At 38.7% G+C, this 12,010-nt stretch overlaps 1 pseudogene; it reads left to right on the top strand.

Annotated features, from left to right (window-relative positions):
* The window catches only part of LOC149201069 (serine protease SPPA, chloroplastic pseudogene), a 32,656-nt pseudogene extending 24,266 nt beyond the window's left edge, over positions 1-8,390 (top strand).
* Positions 8,391-12,010: the final 3,620 nt, after the last annotated feature.

The raw sequence follows: 12,010 nt of genomic DNA, 5'->3' as shown, positions 1-12,010 counted from the left end.
TTGGTTGATGTTTTTAATATGCTCAATGAAGTTATTTGCCTTGTCGGCTTCGGACTAAACATGAGCCAAATCCCCTGAGTCGCTGCAACTGGTATGGTTCCATCAATGGGACATAGTGGCTAGAATCCCAAGCCCACCTGAAAAGGGTTGTGTCCAGCTGGGTTGTGGAGAGCTCGGTTGTAGCTATGCTGGACATAGGGGAGGTTCTCATCCCATGTGCGTGGATGCTTTGAGTTGTACATGCGCAGAATGTGCACAATCATCTTGTTGACGACCTCTCTCTGGCCATCAATTTGGGGATGGAAAGTTGTGGACTTAGTGAGATTGGTGTCCAGCATCGACCAGAGACTCAACCAAAATGTATTGAGGAACCTACTGTCCCAATATGAGATGATAGACTGTTGGATCCCAAAGTGTACCCACACTTGTTCAAAGAAGAGTTTAGCAGTGGCTTCTGCTGTGATACTCTTCTTGTAGGCCACCATAATGGCCATCTTCGACAATCGGTTGACGACCACAAAAACACAGTCGTTGCCATGCTTAGTAGAAGGAAGGCCTAACATGTAATCCATGGAGATGGATTCCCAAGGTCGACTAGGGGTAGGTAGCGGAGTATAGAGACCTTGCTTCTTGATGGTCAGTTTGGCGATGGCATAAGCAGTGCAGGATTTGATGTACTTCCCAACATCTTGTCAAAGATTCAGCCAATAGAAATACTTCTGTAGCACTGCCATTGTTTTCTTGACCCTGAAATGCCCAACGACCCAACTGTAGTGCACTTTCCAAATCATCTTCGCATGCTTGCTTGAAGGAACACAAAGGTGTCCCATACGGCATAACAAAGCATCATGGAGGTGAAAACCTAGAACTTGCTAACCCCCCAAGAGCATATGGTATGTGTGGCAAAATTCTGGGTCGCTTTTGTAGAGAAGTGGCCAATCAAAAGTCTCGTGCCCACAAGAGTTGAGCATGGTAGTTAACGCCATGATCGATGATAGGCTAAGGCAGTCTGCAACATTATTTGTGGTACCCTTCTTGTACTTGATATTCAAATGGAACTGTTGCAGGTATGTGGACCACTTCTGATGGCGATCATTCTGCAACTTCCCTTGTGTCTGTATGAATATCAGGGGTCGGTGGTCTGTGTGTATGATCGTTTCCTTCCCCAAAATGTAATTCTTACATTGTCGGTAGGCCTGCACAATGGAATACATACCTTTATCATAAGTGGGATACTTCCGGACTGTGTCTAAAAGTGTCTCACTGTGATATGCCACTGGATGCCCCTGTTGAGTAAGGACTGCCCCAATAGCATATTCAGAGGCAACTGTCTCAATCTCAAATGGTTGGTACAAGTTTGGTAATGTGAGCACAGGTGCAGATCAGAGGCAATGTTTCAACTTTGTGAATGCCTTCTATTGAGATTTAGACCAAAAGAATTTTTCTTTCACTCCTCCTTTGGTGACTTGACTTAAGGGCCAAGTGATATGAGAGAACCCCAACATGAACCTGCCGTAGAAATTTGCAAGACCCAGAAAGCTGCGGAGCTCTGTCAGAGTGGTTGGGGCGGGGCAATCCCGAATGACTTGGATCTTTGTTGGATCCACATGCACCCCTCATTCATCAATAATATATCCCAGATACTGAACTTGGGTCATGCCAAAAGTACATTTCTCCAAATTTGCACATAGCTTGTGTTGCCACAGTGTTTGGAGAACCTGTCAGATGTGGTGGAGGTGTTATTCCCAACTTTGGCTGAAGATCAGGATGTCATCCAAGTATACCACTAAAAATGAGTTGTTGAATGGGCATAAGATGTCATCCATGAGCCTCACTAAGGTTGCAGGAGAATTCGTAAACCCAAAAGGCATAACCAACCATTCGAAAAGACCTGCTTTGAAGGTAGTCTTTCACACATCGGAGGGTTTGATTGGTACCTGGTGATATCCGGACTTCAATTCAATCTTGCTAAAATGTTTTTCTCCCTTGAGTTGGTCCAAAAGGCCATCAATTTGTGGGATCGGGTACCCATTCCAAACAGTGATCTTGTTCAACGCCCAATAGTCAATACAGAGTCTCCAAGTCCCATCCTTCTTCTGTACCAACACGATCAGGCTTCCATAAGGCGATGAACTCGACCGAATGTGACCTTTCTGCAGCAGCTCCTGAATTTTCCTCTTAACTTCATCGTTCTCTAGAACAAAGTGTCAATAGATTGGTCCATTGGGTAACGGCACACCTGGGGTCAGATAAATGGAGTGCTTGACCTGACAGTGCAGAGGCACCCCTACGGGGGAGGTGAAGATGTCCTCGTACTCCTCCATGACCCTGTCCATCTGTTGTTGCCATGTGGAGGGGCCTCGTCTGGAGGTCGTGGCCACTGTCTTCTTCCTTCCTTGAGGGCGTATCATCAAGAAAACAAATTTCCCGGTTTTTAAAATTATCTTACTGCATTGTTTTGCAGTAACCAGAGAGATGGCGATAAGTGGGGCTACCTCCGCTATCCTGTACAACTTATTTTCTAATGTGACAATAACAACGCGAGGCCTTGACTCATACACAGCATGTCACTTCCATAAGTATGGTTGGCCTAATAATACATCACAAACATCAAGGGGATCAATGTCACATAATACCTCATCCGTGAAGGGCTTGATGTTGTATGGAAGGCGGCGTTGTTGGCTCACGCTCAGATACCGTCCTTGGTGAAGCCACCCGATGGTGTATGGTTGTGGGTGTGTTGTGGTCTGTAAGCCCATCCGCTTCATGACCTCTGCAACAGTGAGGCTCTTTTGGCTCCCGATGTCGACAATGAACTGTAGTGGGTAACCCTTCACCCACATCTGGGAGTGGAAGAGACGCTCCTCCTCCTCTGGATCTTCGGGTTCCTCCTTCTGGATCTTTGTGGTGGCAATGGTGGCGTTCAGCTCTGCATCAATAATCTACTTCCCTTTGTCATTCCCCTTTTCGGGTTCTGACTCGGAGTCGGAACATGCATCTGATTCTGAAGCCTTCAACTCAGCCACCAGTGATTTCTTGGCCCGACACTCACTTGTGTTGTGGGTGGAGCTCCTATGGAACTCACACCACTTTCCCGTGTCCTTCTTCATCTTTGCAATGTTTTCTTTTTCTTGTGGCCTTGGCGGGTTGTCATGGGCCATCCTGCCTTGGCTTTGTCCTTTGTTTTGCGGTTTGGGAGCACCTTTCCCTTGCTTCAGATTCACAGATCCAAAGTCTCACTTCTTCTGTTTAAACTTCTGCTCGATCTTAATGACGTATCAGTATGCCATGCCGAGTGAGGAGATGTACAGGAACTCCATCTTGTCCTAGATGTATCTATGTAGGCAGCCACAGTACTTGAGTACCAAATGTTTCTCAGAATCCTTGATGCCCAACTTCGTGTGCAGGGTATGAAAAACATTGGTAAACTCTGGCACATCTTGGTCCCTTCCCTACCATAGCGCGGTCCACTTTATGTATTCATCCTCATAGCTCCCGACAGGGTAGTATTGTTCCTTCATGGCGTCCCGGAATGAATTCCAAGTGGGAGCGGCTGAAAATTGTGAGTTCGTACTTTCATCCTTCTGCTCACAATAAGTTTCCCACCAATCCTTAACGTGGGGGGCAGCTTTAAGAAGAGCAAAAGTAATCTTTTCTCGGCTGGAAAAATCATGAACAGAAAAATATCCTTCTAACATATTCAACCATTTATCTACGGAATCTGCATCTATTTTGCCCTCAAATATTGGAATGTCAAAGTTTACATGTACCTTAAAAGGTGTGGAGCCTCTAGAGTTGCTGTTGGATGTGGATGCACTGCTGATGGGCAACCGTTGAAGTATCTGGGCAAAGTTATCCATCATTGCGTTCCTTTGTTTCTCGAGGGCCTCCTCGAGCAATATTTTGATAGGATATCTTGCTCCCTCGTCTTTATTTTCTTCCTCCATGGGAGGCCGTTAGGATTTATGGGCTGCTCTTGCAAAGGTTCGACCAGTTCGAGCCCTAACTCCTTATATCCTGACCTCGTTGGGGACATGCAAAGAAAAATAGAGAAAGAGCAAATCGCTCTGATACCACTGATCTGAATTTAAACAAGAACACAACAATTTACAAATATAACTATAAATATAGAGATGCAGTAGAAATAACACTTCCTTTGATTAATATCAAATAATGAAATATGCTTACAAACAGTACGTAAATGACACTAGCTCGGCTATGGTAGCTTATCTCTAAGAAGAGATGTGGTAGCTACATGCCTCTGAACTGCATTACAATGAGGCTTAAGGGCCTTTTTATCATTGAAAAATAAGAGCAAACCATAAACAACCAAAACCCTAACCTGAGGAGATGTAACACCAAGAGTTTATGGGCCCCATTGGGGTTAGTTGAGCAGCCAACTTCCCGGGGTCGTGACTTGGTCATATTATCTTTGTTTGACGCGCATGATACCCCGTTGGAAAGATCTCCAAGGACTACGATGACAAAAATGACTTATTTAAAGTCGTTGATGGTAGATTGCCAAAAAAATGTCGTTTAGGGCCCAAAAACGGCTTCGGAAGTTTAGGACCCGAAAAACTGCTAAAAATAGTAAAATTTTCCACAATTAAGGAAACTGAAAAACTGAAAAAAACAATGGTGGTGGTCCAAGTGGAATTGGCGGGTGGCCACCAATATCCACCTGGATCAGAGAACGCCTTAGCAAATATCAGAGTGTTCAGCATTCATATTGTTTATCTTTTCAAAGACGCTAGATTTGTTGGAAGTAAACATTCGATGAGGAATATCATCCCATTATTTACTACACATATTTATCCTAGGGGGTTTTTTATGGTGCTAGAAATTATAATGTGTGTGGTTTCCATGCTTTTATCGTTATAAACCCTGGATCACACTATCACTTCAGCTGGAATGGTGGAATTGGCACGAACACCCACACAAAGGTATTGGCCCTTTGGGGTGTATTATATTGGGCACATTGGCTAGATATTGGGGTGATGGAGCTGTTTGGAGACTCAAAAGCGATTGTGGAGTGGACATCCAAGAAAACATCTTTCCACCTACCATTATTAATTAACTAGCTATTGAGAAGCAAAAGGATTATTGATCATTTCCAGCAGGTGTATTTTACACATGTCCATCAGGAGTTGAATGGGATCACTAACACTCTATCAAAATAGGGTCACAAACATCAATTTGGTGAGATTTCTTACTCATACCCTGCAAATAACATTCTCCATAGGACAGGTAAATTTTACTTTACATGACATTATCCATTAGCGGATGATGCATGTGATGCTATACAATTTTGATTTCCATGTGCATTTGGGGTGGATATACAAATTTAATTTTTTAGACTATTTTGTTACTTTCTCTTTTCTTAGTTTAGCTTGGTTTATGTACATGGGACGACAACAAAGACATTCATAAAAGAATGGATCCTTCATAGACATGTTATTGGTGTCTTGGATATGGGTTGCTTATGGGGCTGCATATAAACTTATTAATATATTCTTACTTTCTAGTTTTATTTATAGCAATGCAACTATGTGGTGGTATATCTTTGATGTGTATTATATAACTTTTCTAGAATTTTACTTTTTTGAAGAACATTAAAGCCTTAACGAATAGAGATGTGGAACACCATGATAGATATTTTGTTTGTTAAAGGAGTGTTGAGATATAATCTCACACTAGTACATATGGTGATAAAATTATTGGTGATATTTAGAACTTTGACTTATGTAAATAGATTTTATATTAATATAAAATTGTTGGTTTTTTTTTTGTTGAAAAAAAAACTTATTCCACTAGTCTTAATAAAGAAACGTTTTTCAAAAAATAAGGAGACCCTATATTTGGGAAACATGGAACCTTACAAGAGGCCCACATGCCTCATCGTTCTTACCTTGTATGGGATCTTCACTGCCAAACCTTACTCCTACATGCCCCACTTTATTTGCCTTCATTGAAACTCTACGCTAAACATTGGTCTATGCGTTATGCCCAGGTACAGATCCTTTCAATCTAAGCTTGGAATAAGATTTCACCCATCCAATTTCACATCAATCTATACGATCATAAACGTAGCCCTAATAACTCCTATAAACAAATTTTTTAAGAACCTCTACCTACTCAAGCTCTCTTTATCTATAATTGAGCTTTGGGTTCCTACAGTGGAGCATTAGGGCTCCATGGTCGGTTGCAAAGGATTTTATTTTCACCATTCTCATCTCTAGGGCTCGGGTCACGTGGGTGAAAAAAAAAAAAAAAATTGGACCATTTCGAAGCCCTGCTTGATGAGTCAAAATGGCAAGGGCATGGTGGTGAGATCGTCTAAGACCATGGATATGCCAAGGACACATATCAATGGGAGCTAGAAGAAAATCCATTTCTTGATCAAGTTCAGGCCCAAGGTCAACCATCGATTATCTCTTTCAACCTCCAAGCTCAATTATTATTTACGTTGTTTCGACAGGCATTAGGAGCAATAGTAGAATGGAATACTCGAGGGATGGGTAGGATTGGGATGAGTGTCTCAAGGCACTAAATCGTGGATGTTAAATGGAAAAAGAGATACAAACCAAACTCAATTCTCTAAAGGCCCTTATTTCAATAAATTTATCTATAAATAGTTGCTTGAGAACATGACCACCTTTGACCATGTCTTGGGAATGATCACTTCAATTTCTAGTCCTTGTTGTCATCACAATTTCCAAGGATTGAAAATCCTTTAGAGAATCATTTTGGTGGATCCCACGTCAAATCTCATATACAAGGAGCAACAACACGAAATAAATCTTTCCATCACATTACACAGGGATTAGATCACCATTTTAGAGATGCATCCAAATTTGAAATATTGAGTAATGCCTTCGTTGTATCATGTTTCAATAAATTAGAACAACACCTAGAGTCTATGGCTCTCTCACCAAACTTGTTGGAAAATTGTGTTGGGAATACGTATGATTTTGTTTTGAACCCAGACCTTTGCACTGACACACAGACCAAGTAGTATTGGATTCGCGAGTGAAGAATACTTGCACTAGATTCGGCCTCAAAAAGGTTTGGAGCTTAGCAAGATGGATCTTATCCCTTTGGCGAGTTTGAATATAATAAAATTGAAGGATGGAGTATATTTGTTGTCCCATTGAAAATGCTTATTGTGTCGCCATGGAAGCGAGTGAAGAAAGGCAGTGTGCTGCACATGGAACCACGAGGCAAGATTTTGGATCAACTTTAAGGATGGTTTTCATCAATATTATCATTACCTAAAATATCAAAGAATTTTATGGAAGTTTCTTATTATCCCTATATTGTTAGCATCTATATCGAAATTGAACCACTTAATTTTGCATGGGGTAAAATTGATTAAATTCATTATCACATTCTTAGCTACAAGAAGTCAGGTAAATTTATTGCAAGTTATATCATAGTTTGTAGTGAGATGGAGTATTATCTTTCTTGTGCTTGTGGAGAGTTGTCTGCCTCACCTAGTGCATACATTCGCTTATATGGTTTGAAGGTTCAAGCAACATTTCTTAGTGGAGTTCTTAAAAAGGAAAGTACAACACATCAAATAAAAAGTATGGGAAAATACAAAAGTGCAAGGGACCTATTGTCTCGAAAGAACATATTAGAGGAGAGTCATGAGATGTTGATTATTATATTGGATAATATCTATGTGAATTAGGTTCAAAAAATATCATCTTCTCTAGGTAAAGCAAAGAAAAATATTGAGATTCTTCTCAATGATGGTATTTATAAGTTGGAAAGGCTAAAGCAAGAAGGATGGACCACATATATAAAATGAGATGATGAGGTGACAATGATACTAAAAGAAATATTAGGCCATAAACTAAATAAAGACCTTGTTATTGTCGACTATAAAAAGCATTCAAGGTTTAGGAAGTGGACGTTTCGATTAGCTAGAGGTAGAGATAAGTTGTAGTCATTACGGATTCAAGAAGCATTAGCAGTGTAAAAAAATATTTCAATGTCTCAAGGAGTGGTATTGTTAGTGAACAAATTATCAACAAGATTTGGGAAGTACAAGAATGTGGAGAGAAATCAAGTTATTAGTTGTTGAAAAGCATTTGGTTGCATCCCTCTGTGATGTGGTTGCAAGTGGAAGCTATTACATGGAAATGGGACCAGAAGTCCTTCATTCGATTGAGTTGATTGGGGTTGTGACAAGCAAATTCGACTTGAAAAATAGGGTTGGCTTCAATAAAGAGAAAATCTCAACAGGTAGATTGACATAGTTGGATGTTGAATGATGCCCATTTAGGCCTGATGAAGAGGAGTTATTTCTCAAATTCACACAAAATGCATATAAGAAATTTTGAGATAAATCGGTAGTCTCAAGGTCATCTAGTTTTTATATGTAGTTTTGTGGCTTGCAGGTAATAGCTTTTACCATCTTGAGTTTGACCCATGCCGTGACACCAATAAAAACAACATCAATATTGATGTCCAACACAAGTAGTAGTAGCAGAGGCATCTTCTTATGCGATGGTTGTTTTATTTTTGGATCTGCAATGATTTATTGGATGAATCGTAAACAAGTTTCGGTTGCTTTAAGTAGTGTTGAGGCCGAATATGTTGTTGTTTGTGAAGTTGGAAAAGAAATGGTTTGGTTAAGGAAACTTCTGTCAGATTTGTTTGGAGGACACTTGGATCCCATAGTTATAAATTGTGATAATCAAATTAGCATCAAGATGTCTGAAGACCCTGTGTTCCATTCCATAACTAATCATATTAACAACGAGTATCATTATATTAGAAGTCTAGTACAAGATGGGATTGTGAAGCTACAGTACGTGCTAACAAATGAATAAGTAGTTGATGTATTGACGAAATATCTTCCCAACAAGAAGTTAGTTTATTTTAGGAGCATGCTCAAGCTCGTTGATATCTCTGATTTGGTTGAGAGGGGAAGATGAAGTACCAAAAAACCGTTTGTATGATGGTATTTGGGAAGACATCATGGCCTAGTTAGTATTGAAATCTTAGTTGATGTCTAGATCTCAGAGGGAGGGTATTATGTGGAGCTCCAGTTTAATGTTGATACCCATATCCCTATAAGGGTTGGTGTCAGATCATGGAGGCCTACATGTATCCTATTGGATGGATACCAGGGTTGTAGCCTGATGGTACCTATAGTGGAAAATGCCTAGATGACACCTTAGTCCCTCTTGGAAGGATACCTTAGTAGTGAGTGTATCCATAGCATTGTGTATGTTGTAACTCTTCTATGAAAATGTCAATTTGAGTACATCCTTGTACCTATTTGAATAATTATGACTACAACCCTAGTTAATAGGGAGTGTTGAAAATGTAACTGTGGTCAATCTTGATAACTACTTTTTTTATTTGTCATTATGTATTTAATGTAAACATTTGAAAAAAGAAAGAAAAATTATTTTGAAAGCATGGGTTTCATGCTCTTTTATTTATTTAATAGGTCAAAGCCTCCATTATATGCTTATAGGGTTTCTCTTGAGCCATAAGAGTCATTGTCATATTTATTAGACCTTTCTTGGGATTTTGTATCATGTAAAGAAAATGATTGTTGAGTCAAAATAGTCATTTGTCACCTCCTCACCAATTCAGCCATGCCTTGAATAAGTCTGCCCATATTGGGGCTATTTGACCATGTGGAAGAAGTATAAATAGAAGATGAGCTCAACCTATGTGGCATCCATCATTCACAAGTTCAATCTGCAACACAAGAGAAAGAAGAGGAGAGCGAAGTCAAGGAGAAGGAAGACAAAAATCAAAGTTTTGGGGCATCTCTCTCTCACATGAGTGAGTTTTTATAAGGTTTCTGGCCAAGTTGCAAGGGCCAAAAATTTTGTAGTAACTGCAGGTCCAAAATTATGAGTTACAAGGGGCTAGAAATTCCAGATTGAAGTAGTTTTGGAGGATGATACTCTTGTTGACTTTGACATAATATATCTACTTGGCAGGAGGGATGACTTGGTGATTGGAGGAGGTCTTTGTCTAGGTCTAAAGGTCTTGGATTGTCTCACTTTGACTTGGTTCGATTATTGAAGAAGATTTTGACTGGGTTTTCCCCTCGAGAGAGGTTTTTCCCTAGCTCAATGTCTATATTTTGTGTCTCTTATTCTTGTGATCTTCACGTAGTTTTTATTTGGCAAATCGCTTGATGTAAGACAATGTAATAAAGAAGTAAAGAAGCCAACACATATCACAAGTAATTGCTAAGAAAGAAGAATCATAACCCTAATAACTACATGCATTGATTTCTCATCAATGGGGTGATTGATTGATGTTCATAGTTCAACTCTATAATCCCTTAATTCAACCTTGTACCTTGATTTGCTAGTGAAACAACCATGGAGTTTAAATTCCTTAAAACACGAAAGAGGTTGACATGCTCAAAGAGTTGGACTTGGAGAAGGATCCTCCATCGATGGGAGATTGAATCAAATTAGAACGATGTTTAGCCTCCCAAACTCGCTGAATCACCAAATATCATAATTCTTTGTATTTTCTTTTCGATGGAAAATTTTGAACATTGCTAAAGAGAAAGAAACTTCGCTTGACTATTGGTTGTTGTTCCCAATCCCCATGCATATAGTAACTCAAATTTTCCATTAGGGCCAAGAATCACCCCTTCTCTATTGTTTAGTTGTACACTAAACTTTAGTCCCTTTTTTGTGTAAGGATCTTCTACAAGTGGGTTTAGATTTTGAACTTGGTGGGTTTTGGGTCCAAATTTTGAACCTAATTCTGATACCACATGTGAGGACCCAACCTAAGGTCCTCTAACTAAAACTAAATTTATCATCTAATTTCATAACAAGGAAAATAACATGTTTATAACATAACAATTATTTGACAATAACATATAAATAAAATTTGATTTACTGCATATTAAACATATAAGGATTTGATTTGTAGCAATTTACATAAATAAAATGGCAAATGGAAGAATACCTAGTTTTGTGGCTCGATGAGGTGCTCTTGCTGGGGATACCCGACTTCTATACCTTGCCAACTAGGAATTTCTATCCAACTCCCTAGAACGGGGAACCTCCATAGGTTTCGTAGTCCTATAAGCCCAGTCCAACAACAATTATGGTAGTGTTTCCAAAAAAATAGGTCCAATACTCTCCAACCACAACCAAATTCAATCTCTTTAGTTCTTCTTCCTTTCTTCCTTTCTTCCTTTCCCTTTCAATTATTTCCTACAATGCGAATAAATAAATAAAAAAATACAAAAAAGACAACAAAAAAAAAAAGAAGAAGAAGAAGACAAAATATCCTCCTTTCATCATATTTCCCTTTATGTCTCTCCACTCGTCCACCTCAACCACCTACCATCGTGAATACTCCCTCATCCCTTTTAATTTAATGAATTTGACTTTCCCTTGTATATCTTATCCAGAAATAAATTTGAGGAGCCAATTTGTCAAACTTTAATAAATGAAATATTAATATTTAATTTTGAAATAAATTTGAGACAATTTTTCAAACTTTGAAAAATGAAATATTAATATTTAATGCTAAAATAAATTCAAGGAGACAACTTGTCAAATTTTGGAAAATGAAATAATAATTAAATAATAAATAATAATAATAAAATATTAATATTAAGTCATATCATTAAAATTACAAATTCACAAGAATCTAATAAATTTAATCTTAATAAATATATACCAATATAATATTACAATGTTAATAAATATACCAATATAAGCCAAGATTTTAATGTTAATTAAACACTAATTAAGATTAACCATTAATGGCTTAATCATTTATTTAATTATTTAACATTTTAAGTTTTAGAATACTAGTGTATTTGTGTAAGGTGTGGCATACCACGCATACCTAGTACATATACTAATAATACTTATTCGAATCAAGTACAAATAGTCAATCACTTAATAGGGGAGAGATTCCTAATGTTGTGCAGGGACCAGTAGTTGATATAATACTGGTCCCACCAAACCACCAGTGATTAAGACTTTTGAAACCAAAA

This window comes from Pinus tabuliformis, chromosome 2_1 (genome assembly GCF_031772625.1).
Source record: "Pinus tabuliformis cultivar Carrire ecotype Pingquan chromosome 2_1, CPIR1, whole genome shotgun sequence".
NCBI lineage: Eukaryota > Viridiplantae > Streptophyta > Pinopsida > Pinales > Pinaceae > Pinus > Pinus tabuliformis.
The sequence above is the reverse complement of the archived record's forward strand: the minus strand, read 5'-3'. Positions and strand labels throughout refer to the sequence as shown.